The 12,068-nt window shown below is 44.4% G+C and overlaps 1 protein-coding gene across 1 annotated transcript in view; it reads right to left on the bottom strand.

The window, feature by feature from the left end:
* Positions 1-10,700, bottom strand: part of LOC124798880 (cytochrome P450 6k1-like) — a 118,980-nt gene extending 108,280 nt beyond the window's left edge. The window contains 1 exon segment of the mRNA XM_047262412.1: positions 10,680-10,700. The gene's annotated coding sequence lies outside the window, so the exon portion shown is untranslated.
* Between the last annotated feature and the right edge of the window lie 1,368 nt (positions 10,701-12,068).

Raw genomic sequence — 12,068 nt, 5'->3', positions numbered from 1 at the left:
TTATCATTTCTGAGAACGCATGCTGTTAGAGCGTGATTACTTGAAAATACCACATTAATGCAATAAATGCTCAAAATTATTTCCGTCAACCTCAATGCATTTGGCAATACGTGTAACGACATTCCTCTCAACAGCGAGTAATTCGCCTTCCGTAATGTTCGCACATGCATTGACAATGCGCTGACGCATGTTGTCAGGCGTTGTCGGTGGATCACGATGGCAAATATCCTTCAACTTTTCCCACAGAAAGAAATCCGGGAACGTCAGATCCGGTGAACGTGCGGGAAATGGTATGGTGATTTAACGACCAATCCACCTGTCATGAAATATGCTATTAAATACCGCTTTAACGGCACGCGAGCTATGTGCCGGACATCCATCATGTTGGAAGTACATCGCCATTTTGTCATGCAGTGAAACATCTTGTAGTAACATCGGTAGAGCATTACGTAGGAAATCATACATTGCACCATTTAAATTGCCATCGATAAAATGGGGCCAGTTCCTCCCATAATGTCGCACCATACATTAACCCGCCAAGGCCGCTCATGTTCCACTTGTTGTAGCCATCGTGGATTTTCCGTTGCCCAATAGTGCATATTATGCCGGTTTACGTTACCGCTGCTGGTGAATGACGCTTCGTTGCTAAATAGAACGCGTGCAAAAAATCTGTCATCGTCTTGTGCCCAGTGGCAGAACTGCACACGACTTTCAAAGTCGTCGCCATACAATTCCTGGTGCATAGAAATATGGTACGGGTGCAACGATGTTGATGTAACACCGACGTTTCAGAGATTCCCGATTCTCGCGCAGTTTGTCTGCTACTGATGTGAAGATTAGCCGCGACTGCAGCTAAACACCTACTTGGGCATCATCATTTGTTGCAGGTCGTGGTTGACGTTTCACATGTGGCTGAACAATTCCTGTTTTCTTAAATAACGTAACTATCCAGCGAACAGTCCTGACACTGGGATGGTGTCGTCCAGGGTACCGAGCAGCATATATAGCAAACGTCCTTTGGGCATTTTGATCACAATAGCCATACATCAACACGATATCGACCTTTTCCGCAATTGGTAAACCGTCCATTTTAACACGGATAATGTATCCCGAAGCAAATACCGTCCGCACTGGCGGAACGTCACGTGATACCACGTACTTACACGTTTGTGACTATTACAGCGCCATCTATCACAATGCGAAAAAAACGGTCCAACTAAAACATTCACATTTCTTTACGTACTACACGAATATGTAATAAAAAATGGGGGTTCCCATTTTTTAAAAAAACTTAGTTGATACCCGTTTGACCTATGGCAGCGCCATCTAGCGGGCCAAGCTAGACATGTTTCGTTCTTTGTAGTTTTTTCGTTTGACGCTTATTTCGTGAGATATTTGGCCCGGTCACTATCAATGGACCACCCTGTATATCTCTCACCCCCCTTTTTAAGGAAAAGAAAAAGAAACTTGTTATACGTCTTGTTCCTTTATAACTGTATCACATGTGCCGTGTTGACGTTGAAGTAGATACACTGAAGAATCGGTGACGATCAGGTACCGGGTTAGAACATTCTGAACTTTTTCATTCGTTTACATGAGCTGATTTCCTCATCTGCGACCCATACTATCACTATTTCCCAATCGTCTCTGCTCCGCTTATATACTTTTCTTACCGCGTCACGTGATCGCCAACGCCACCAGGCGGCATTCAAGCTCGCGGTGGGCAGTAGTCATAATGTTTCGGCTAATCAGCGTAGTTGTCATAACAGTACGACAAGACCTAATCTGTCTGGTTGTAGTGTCACACTCAAATGGCATGGACGACTAAGTAGTGGCATTTATTTCACAACATATCCATGGAAAACGACGTGTAGTATTTAATTTCATGGCTAAATTATTAATTGTTCACATATTTCTGAATATGAGCCAAGAGCGAGACGAAGTTACGCTGTGTAAGCATTGCTCCAATTTGTTATAATAGTTCTTATTCGATATCACTCCCAATTAAGGACTACTGATTTCCTTTAAAATGAAGGATGGCCGTTAAAGTCACATCTTGGCGAGACGGTGGTCTCCCTCAGACACATCGATACTTCAACAGGAAGGTGTTTTTTCGGTTAAACAAACCAGGTGGCGGCAGCATGAGAAACTCGTGTCGTTCCTTCTCCCCTCACGTTGTTAATAACGTCCTTCTCAGCTGACTATATAAAGTAGAGCCACATTGTTCACCCCGTATTTCAGTGTTTGTCAGACGGCTATTTATGCGACGCAGTGAAAACACTCTACTTACTGGTCATTTCGGTTGCAATGTCACTGTCAGCGTAGCTGGAGGCGTATAATAATGGATTTCTGATTAGGCGCCATGATAGTTAAAGTTTTCTTCTTAGAATCTGCGCATTCATGGGATTAATCAAGAGAAAGTAAATTGCCCCGGAATATAAATGACGCTGTGGACAGTATTCACGACTTGAGGTTAAACGCGCTGCCAGTTACGACATCCGGTGAGTATACTCCCAGAAGTAGAGAGTCTGTATAGGGAGAGAGTGGCCAACCGGACGATACGGTGGCCATTTTTCTGCCAAACTGCGGGCGGGACTTTTGAATGGTCAGTAGTGGAGTACTGGAGTACACACTCACCAAATCAAAAGCGCAAGACAATATGGCGAAATCATTCGTTAAATGCCTTTCTTTACAGCTATGCAGCCATGTATGGAAGTGAAACATGGACGATAAATAGAACAGAAGCTTTCGAAATGTGGTGCTACAGAAGAATGCTGAAGATTAGATGGGTAGATAACACAACTAATGAGGAGGTATTGAATTGGGGAGGAGAGGAGTTTGTGGCACAACTTGACTAGAAGAAGGGATCGGTTGGTAGGACATTTTCTGAGGCATCAAGGGATCACCAATTTAGTATTGGAGGGCAGCGTGGAGGGTAAAAATTGTAGAGGGAGACCAAGAGATGAATACACTAAGCAGATTCAGAAGGATGTAGGCTGCAGTAGGTACTGGGAGATAAAGAAGCTTGCACAGGATAGAGTAGCATGGAGAGCTGCATCAAACCAGTCTCAGGACTGAAGACGACAACAACAACAACAACAACAGCTATAATAGACTCATAGTAGCCTACTACGTACAGCACAGGAAAATTTGATACAGTGGCTGTAAAAATTATTCGTTACTTGCTTTTATCTCCTTTAAAGTTCGTTTACTAGACATATTGCAACGAAAGTAATGTAAATTAAAAAAAATAGTGTATAGCATTTCTTTTGTATCGGAAGTGCATAACGCTAAAGATTTAACGTACCTATGTTACGTCAGATGAATGAAAGTCGTAAGCAGTTGTTTACTTGTGACATGCAAAAAGTGTGAGACGTATTAGTACTTCTTGTCACGTCTTCAAACTTTTTGCATGTCACAAGTAAACAACTGCTTACGATTTACTGAATATCTCTCGTGCATAACAAACGAAAAATATTACAAAAATCAGGTAATGTTAAATGTAGGCTACTGTAATAACGACCAAATATAACAAGAAACCTACCGTATCCCTTCTACCCCACAGTAAGTAAGCCTATTAAAAACTGTCTTCAAGAGTACCTACAATTATTTACCACGAATAATGTTTCAGCAACCACGACAACTGCGGAAAACGTGCTTACAACTTGCCTGCGTCAACAGTCAGGCAGTAATACTGAAACCAAAATAATGCCTAGTGTTCTGATTCGGAACGAAATAAAGTTTGACGCTATAAAGTCGAATGATCGTGGCACAACAATTACAGGAACTTTCCGTTTCCAGCAAGGACTGTCAGATATTGGCTTCAGAAAAGCTTGTGATGCTACCAGTATATTAAAGAAATAAGAGCTTAAAAAAGATATACAACTAAATCGAACATGCATGCACAACGCATAACAAGTCTCCCAATAATTCTAATACCTTTTAATCGTTTCCAAAAGTCCTCTGAACTTCAATTCAACTCAAAAGCGCGGCGAACATAGGAAGCGCGAGAGACGTTTGGCAGAGAAATGGCGCCAAAGCTAATCAACCAATCACAGGCAGCTTCACCTATGGCCACTCTCTCTGTATACAGGCTCTCTACAGAAGAATGTCTTTTGCTGCCGCCACGAGACACCAAGACATACGTTATCTGTCGATTGTTCTACTGTAAACAGTCGTCACTCCCTCGTTCAGTCCAAATTCCCAGTCTTTATTTCGGCGTTGAATGATATTTTAGATAAATACCTTAAGGTAGCCACTACTGTAGAACACATATGCTGCTGCTCTCTTGGGTAAATGCCATTACATGCAAACTGGCTAAATTCTGTTTTTTTTTTTTTTGGGGGGGGGGGGGAAGTTATGATTCTTTTGTGGAAATGTGAGTTGAAATTTTCAAAAACTTTAAAAAGTTTGTAATTTCTACTTTAAGCATTCAAAATTATGTACAGAAAGTGCAGAAATTTGATTCACTGATGAATCTTCAGCGGGATGTATTTCGGAAAAAGCTGAAGAACTATTATTTTCAAATACGCAAGTAGACTCATGATCTGAAGATACATCAAGGATGTAAAAATCGTTTTCTCCAAACGTTTCTCCCTTTCTCTGCACATCTGAGACTTAAATTCAACGCGCAAGGCGTCGGGAACACACAAAATGCGCACAGGAGGTAACATCTGTAAAGCGACAATAACAAATGTTTCAGTAGAATTTTACGCCGATGCCAGTCCGCACTGACATTTGGCGGAAAAAAAAAGAAAAGGTACAAATTTGTGGTAGTCATAGATATACGTTCAACATTTCAGAAAAAAATCTGGCACGATATACCATTTCGCCTGCCGTAGTTTTCCAGTTCCTGTAATTTCCGGTGTTTCAGTGTTCTTTGTGTGTTCTTTACTTTATCAGTTTAATGCTGATAATATACAGTTCTTTAATTACATGAAATTTGACAGTTGTATTCCATTCCTTGTGACCGCCATCTCCTCGTTCTGAACTGCATCATAAGCATAAATCTGACTGACTGTTAGGATATATTAATTAGTGAATCTTGGTCTAGGATTCTTATTTTAGTAGATCCATACTATAGTGGCAGTACATTAAATAATCTCCAGCTACTACTGCATTCTTGTAATCCGTGTTGGCAGCCATATATAGCGCAGACTCTTCATATGATTCATCGCCAAATTATATTCGAGAACAAGCTGAAGAGCTTTTTTGTTCATCACTGTAACTTCGGAGATCATTATTTGGTGGAGAGGAGATGGGTTGAATTTTCAGTTAGTTCTTCCTGCTGCCTTGAGGCAGCAATCTTCAGCCCCGTTTCCGCTCGCGTTGTCAGCTTCCTGTATTCGGGGATATCCACACTGTGATTGCTCGCCCTTCTGCAGCCTCTCTAGCGCTGTGGCCAAGTACACCGAAGAGCCAATGAAACCGGACCACATTCCTAATATCGTGTAGGGGCCTCGCGAGCACTCAGAAGTGCCGCAACGCGACGTGGATGCACTCCACTAAAGTCTGAATCCTGCAGGGCCGACCATAAATCCGTATGAGCACGGGGGTGGAGATCTCTTCTGAACAGTACGTTGCAAGACATCTCAGATATGCTCAATAATGTTCATGTTTGGAGAGTTTGGCGGCCAGCGGAAGTGTTGAAACTCAGAAGAGTTCCTGGAGCCACTCTGCAACAGTTCTGGTCGTGTGGGGTGTCGCACTTTCATGCTGCAATTGCCCACGTTCATCGGAATGCACAATGGACATGAATGGATGCAGGTGATCAGACAAGATGCTTAAGTACGTGTCACCTGTCAGAGTCGTATCCAGACGTATCAGGGGTCCCATATCGCTCGAACTTCACACGCCCCATTCCATTATAGAGCCTCCAGCAGCTTGAACAGTCCCCTGCTGAGATGTAGGGTCCATGGATTCATGAGGCTGTCTCCATACCCGTAAACGTCCATCCCCTCGATACAACTGAAACGTGACTTGTCCGACCAGGCAACCTGTTTTCAGTCACCGACTGTCCAAAGTTTGTGCTGACGGGCCCAGGCGAGGCGTAAAGCTTGGTGTCGTGCAGTCATCAAGGGTACACGAATGGGCCTTCGGCTCCGATAGACCATATCGATGATGTTTCGTTGAATGGTTCGCACACTGACACTTGTTGATGACCCAGCATAGAAATCTGCAGCAGTTTGCGAAAGAGTTGCACTTCTGTCACGTTGAACGATTCTCTTCAGTCGTCGTTGGTTCCGTTCTTGCAGGATCTTTTTCCGACCGCAGCGATGTCGGAGATTTGATTTTTTACCGGATTCCTGATATTCACGGTACTCTATTGAAATGGTCGTTCGGGAAAATCTCAACTTCACCGCTACCTCGGAGATACTGTGTCCCATCGTTCCTGCACCGACTATAACACCACGTTCAAACTCACTTAAATCTTGATAAGCTGCTATTGTAGCAACAGTAACCGATCTAGCAACTGCACCAGACACTTGTTGTTTATATAGGCTTTACCGACCGCAGCGCCGTATTCTGCCTGTTTACATATCTCTATATCTGAATACGCATACCTATAGCAGTTTCTTTGGTGCTTCAGTGTAAAGGCTAATGTCAGTCGTATTTAATGTCGGAAGGACTGGGTTGTGCAATCTGATTGTCGTGTTACATTCAAGCGGGTCAAATAGGACAAGTCTCGTGGAGAAACCGGTCGTGTCTTATCTTTAAGGATGCCATCTCTGCGTTCGTCTTAGATGATACAAGGAAATCATCAGGAAGTCTAGAAGCAGAAACGAAAAATCTTCCTCCCAAATACGAGCCAGTGTGCTAAGCATTGAGCCATCTCGCTCCGAACTTGGGTACACTTACAAGTTGCGGCAGGCAACATGGGCGGCCAAAACAAGTCCAAAGCGAGTAAATGTATCCAAATACTGTTTTCGCTGAGTTGTTGTGGACGATATGGTGAATTTTCTGCCGTGCGAAAGTGATTTTTAACGTTTATGGTTGCCAAATAACACCACCTGACCAAAAGTATCCGGAAACTTATTAGCGGACATTAGTGTGTGGTGCTTCCATCATTCGCCTTTATGAAGGCTTGAACTCTGCTGGATGCACTTTCAATGAGGTGCCAGAATGGCTGTGGGCGAATGACAGCCCATTCTACATCTACATCTACATTTATACTCCGCAAGCCACCCAACGGTGTGTGGCGGAGGGCAGTCTACGTGCCACGGTCATTATCTCCCTTTCCTGTTCCAGTCGCGTATGGTTCGCGGGAGGAACGACTGCCGGAAAGCCTCCGTGCGCGCTCGAATCTCTCTAATTTTACATTCGTGATCTCCTCGGGAGGTTAAGTAGGGGGAAGCAATATATTCGATACCTCATCAAGAAACGCACCCTCTCGGAACCTGGACAGCAAGCTACACCGAGATGCAGAGCGCCTCTCTTGCAGAGTCTACCGATGTGGCCGAGCGGTTCTAGGCGCTACAGTCTGGAACCGCGCCACCGCTACGGTCGCAGGTTCGAATCCTGCCTCGGGCATGGCTGTGTGTGACGTCCTTAGGTTAGTTAGGTTTAAGTAGTTCTAGGGGACTGATGACCTCAGAAGTTAAGTCCCATAGTGCTCAGAGCCAGTCGTGCCACTTGAGTTTGCTAAACATCTCCGTAACGCTATCACGCTTACCAAATAACCCTGTGACGAAACGCGCCGCTCTTCTTTGGATCTTCTCTATGTCCTCTGTCAACTCGACCTGGTACGGATCCCACACTGATGAGCAATACTCAAGTATAGGTCGAACGGGTGGTTTGTAAGCCACCTCCTTTCTTGATGGACTACATTTTCTAAGGACTCTCCCAATGAATCTCAACGTGGCACCCGACTTACCAACAATTAATTTTATATGATCATTCTACTTCAAATCGTTCCGTACGCATACTCCCAGATATTTTACAGAAGTAACTGCTACCAGTGTTTGTTCAGGTATCATATAATCATACAATAAAGGATCCTTCTTTCTATGTATTCGCAATACATTATATTTGTCTATGTTAAGGGTCAGTTGCCACGCCCTGCACCAAGTGCCTATCCGCTGCAGATCTTCCTGCATTTCGCTGCAATTTTCTAATGCTGCAACTTCTCTGGATACTACAGCGTCACCCACTAAAAGCCGCATGGAACTTCCGACACTATCTACTAGGTCATTTATACGAGCATATATTGTGAAAAGCAGTGGTCCCATAACACTCCCCCGTGGCACGCCAGAGGTTACTTTAACGTCTGCAGACGTCTCTCCATTGAGAACAACATGCTGTGTTCTGTTTGCTAAAAACTCTTCAATCCAGCCACACAGTTGGTCTGATACTCCGTAGGCTCTTACTTTGTTTATCAGACGACAGTGCGGAAATGTATCGAACGCCTTCCGGAAGTCAAGGAAAACGGCATCTACCTGGGAGCTAGTATCTAATATTCTCTGGGTCTCATGAACAAATAAAGCGAGTTGAGTCTCACACGGTCGCTTTTTCCGCAATCCATGTTGATTCCTACAGAACAGATTCTGGGTTTCCAGAAATGACATGATACGCGAGCAAAAAACATGTTCTAAAATTCTACAACAGATCGATGTCAGAGATATAGGCCTATAGTTTTGCGCGTCTGCTCGACGACCCTTCTTGAAAACTGGAACTACCTGTGCTCTTTTCCAATCATTTTGAACCTTCTGTTCCTCTGGAAACTTGCGGTACACGGCTGTTAGAAGGGGGGCAAGTTCTTTTGCGTACTCTGTGTAGAATCGAATTGGTATCCCGTCAGATCCAGTCCTCATCAAGAGCGGATAGAGATGTCGGAAGCAGGGATCTAGAGCGAAGTCGACGTTGTAACTCAGGGTGGCCAAGACTTCGTGTCGTGGACCATGCCCAGGTCCAGTTCTAGAGAATTTCAGCCACGTTTCACAGCTCCCACAACGCCACGCCGCGCAGCACTGTTGAAGCGTGAGGCGAGGGAAGAGGGGAGAGCAACAAATGCACCACATTTAAATGCCAGTACAGTCGTACTGCTCATGACTTCGTTTTACAGCGGGAGCGGCAAAATGATCTGATTGGTTTCGCTGCCACGTGGTTGAGCGAGTTGGTGGTGGGGATGGGGGCGTTTCAGAGCCTACACGTGGACATTATTAGCAGCCATGGAGCAATGATCCGTCGAGCTCCGCGCGTTTGCTGTCGAGGCGTTTTTTAAAAGCGGCGATTCCTGTGTTGCTGTGCAGCGGCAGTTCCTTAGGCGTTTTAATTTAGGTCCACGAGGAAAAGTTCCGACACGCAACACAATTATGCCGTGGGTGAGTAACTTCAGCGCTACCGGTTCAGCGTTGAAACGAAAGTCGACAGGCCGTCCAAGGTCAGCCGGGCGCCAGAGAATATCGATGGAGTAAGAGAAGCTGTGGAAGCCAGTCCTCGGCGGCCGACACGTAAACAAGCTGCTACTTTGCATACGTCTGACCGCTCGGTAAGATGAATTTTGCGGTTCGATCTGCATTTCTATCCACACAAAATGGCTATTGTTCAGCAGTTAAAGCCCAATGACTATGCAAAGCGAAGAGCATTTTCAGAGCAAATGATTGATTTGATGACAGATGAAAAAATTTTCATGACGAGCGACGAGGTGCATTTCGATCTGGACGGTTATGTTAGCAAACAGAACTTTCGTTATTCGTCAGCTATAAATCCTGAAGAACTGCATGAACGTCCTCTGCAAAGTCCTCAGGTCACTGGGTGGTCTGGTGGAACAAAGACTTGTGTCACTGGGCCGTACTTAAGAGGGTGGTCGAACTGTTACGGTCAATTCGCAACGTTATTTGTTGATGCTACAAAACTTCCTGATTCTTGAAATTCGGACAAAACGCTTAGTGTACAGTAGAATGTGGTTCCAGCAGGATAGGGTAACTGCCGTTACAGCCCATGAGGTGATGGACTTTTCAAAAAGTAAGTTTCGTGGACGAGTAATCTCGCGTTTCGGGGATATTGGATGGCCGATGGCCAGCACGCTCTCCTGATCTGAGCGTTTGTGATTTTTTCTTTTCGCCAGCCTATCTCCTGCAGTGTTAGGGAAGGCGTTCGTCAGTTTTGGTGCGAGATTGGAAGAGTGCCTCATCACAGAAGGGCATTTGAAGGACGTCATCTTCAAAAGTTAATCTGATGAAATTTGTCGTTCCAGTGTTTTTTTCTTTAATTTCCATTAACACTATTCTATAATTACCAATAAAACAGTTTTTATTACTCTTAACATTTGCCTTATATGTGTTTTAAAGCCGTCAGATCTTGTTGACACTCTTTTTACTTCACATTTGTCAACAACACAGATCACAAACTGATGAGTACGGGTCATGTCGGTAGAACGGCTTTCACACGTCGTATTAGGCTTTATGCTCCGATGTGGCCGGAGGAACTGTGGCAGTGCAAACATATTAGTGGCAACACAAATATACACTTTCTTACACTGCGATTCTTAAGTTACATAGCAACTCTTTGGATGTGCTTGCCAACAGGTACAACTAAACAGTGGCCTGACAAGGAGTGTATTACTGGATAAAACGTCAACGAGACTATGTCCCTCTCGAGCGTCACACTGCCGCTCACTATATTAAATGCTTGTCCATATGTGAATGCTACAGACTACTAGGTCTCGTAGGCTAACTAACCTCCACTACGAACTGTAGCCACAAACAGCACTCCTGGAACCCCGTACTAGCACTGTCCTACACCAATCCGAATATGAATTGCGTTGCTGCCTGTGTCGCCGCTTATCACGACGCAGAAGTCCGTCTCATTGGGGCGGGGGGGGGGGGGGGGGGGGGGGCGGAGGTTGCTGATTAGGCCGCGCTTGCTACTATCTTGTTACTTTTTGATTGAGTTCCACGTATGTTATGCCGTTGAATCCTTCTTGCCAGTACCCAGTGAAAAATATACAGGATGTAAAAAACTACGGATACAAAAGTTTGGAAGAGATAAAAGGATACACACTGTTATGTGAAAAGAGTGCCACAGGTGTGTCGTCCGTGAAGTTTTCGAACCCATTCATTTAGATCGCGTTATTCAGAGTCTTACAGATGCCTATTGAATTATACAGACTTAAAACCAAAATTGAAACGTGAGACGATTCGGAATTGCATTCAAAATGAAAATATTGTTAATACAAAGAAAGACGATGACATCTATGTACGAACTATCTAAACCTCTGGAAATAGGCTCTTGCTGGTATGGTACGGTAACATTATTCTAACACGTAAATGATTAAGTGTACAATAAAAAATAAAAATAAATACGTTATTAGCAAACACCAACTTTTCACGTAGTGCTACAGCGATGAATTCACATTCTGTACTAGTTTTCAGGTAAATAAATACAAGTGCACGCCCAGGTTCCCGGGTTCGATTCCCGGCGGGGTCAGGGATTTTTTCTGCCTCGTGATGACTGGGTGTTGCGTGATGTCCTTGGGTTAGTTAGGTTTAAGTAGTTCTAAGTTCTAGGGGACTGATGACCATAGATGTTAAGTCCCATAGTGCTCAGAGCCATTTGAACCATTTGAATACAAGTGCCAAGTGGCTCATGACATTGTTCAAGCTTTTCGATTCTATGGTGGCGCAGCTATCGTAATATTTTAGCTGACTATAACGTAAGCAGTTTCTCATTTGGTTTAACAAGTAGAGAGAGGATACGATTCCCGACCAGCTACCTGACTACCACGTTTGAAAGAGGCGTAATGTTGACGGAGTCTACGTCAGGTTAGTTTTTACTGTGCCAGGGTCCTTGACACATATCGCTAACGTCCTGTTGCCACTTGCCTCAGAATAGCAGCCTCTTGCCTGAGTTGTTCACGCTGCAATAAGCCCATTTGACGGAACGGTGGAGGTGATGAGGGAGGGAGGAGATTACTGTTTAACGTCCCGTCGACAACGAGGTCATTAGAGACGGAGCACAAGCTCGGATTGGGGAAGGATGCGGAAGGAAATCGGCCGTGCCCTTTCTAAGGAACCATTCCGGCATTTGCCTGAAGCGATTTAGGGAAATCACGGAAAACCTAAATCAGG

This window comes from Schistocerca piceifrons, chromosome 5, assembly GCF_021461385.2.
Source record: "Schistocerca piceifrons isolate TAMUIC-IGC-003096 chromosome 5, iqSchPice1.1, whole genome shotgun sequence".
NCBI lineage: Eukaryota > Metazoa > Arthropoda > Insecta > Orthoptera > Acrididae > Schistocerca > Schistocerca piceifrons.
Note: the sequence above shows the minus strand (reverse complement) of the source record. Positions and strands in the feature narration are given on the sequence as shown.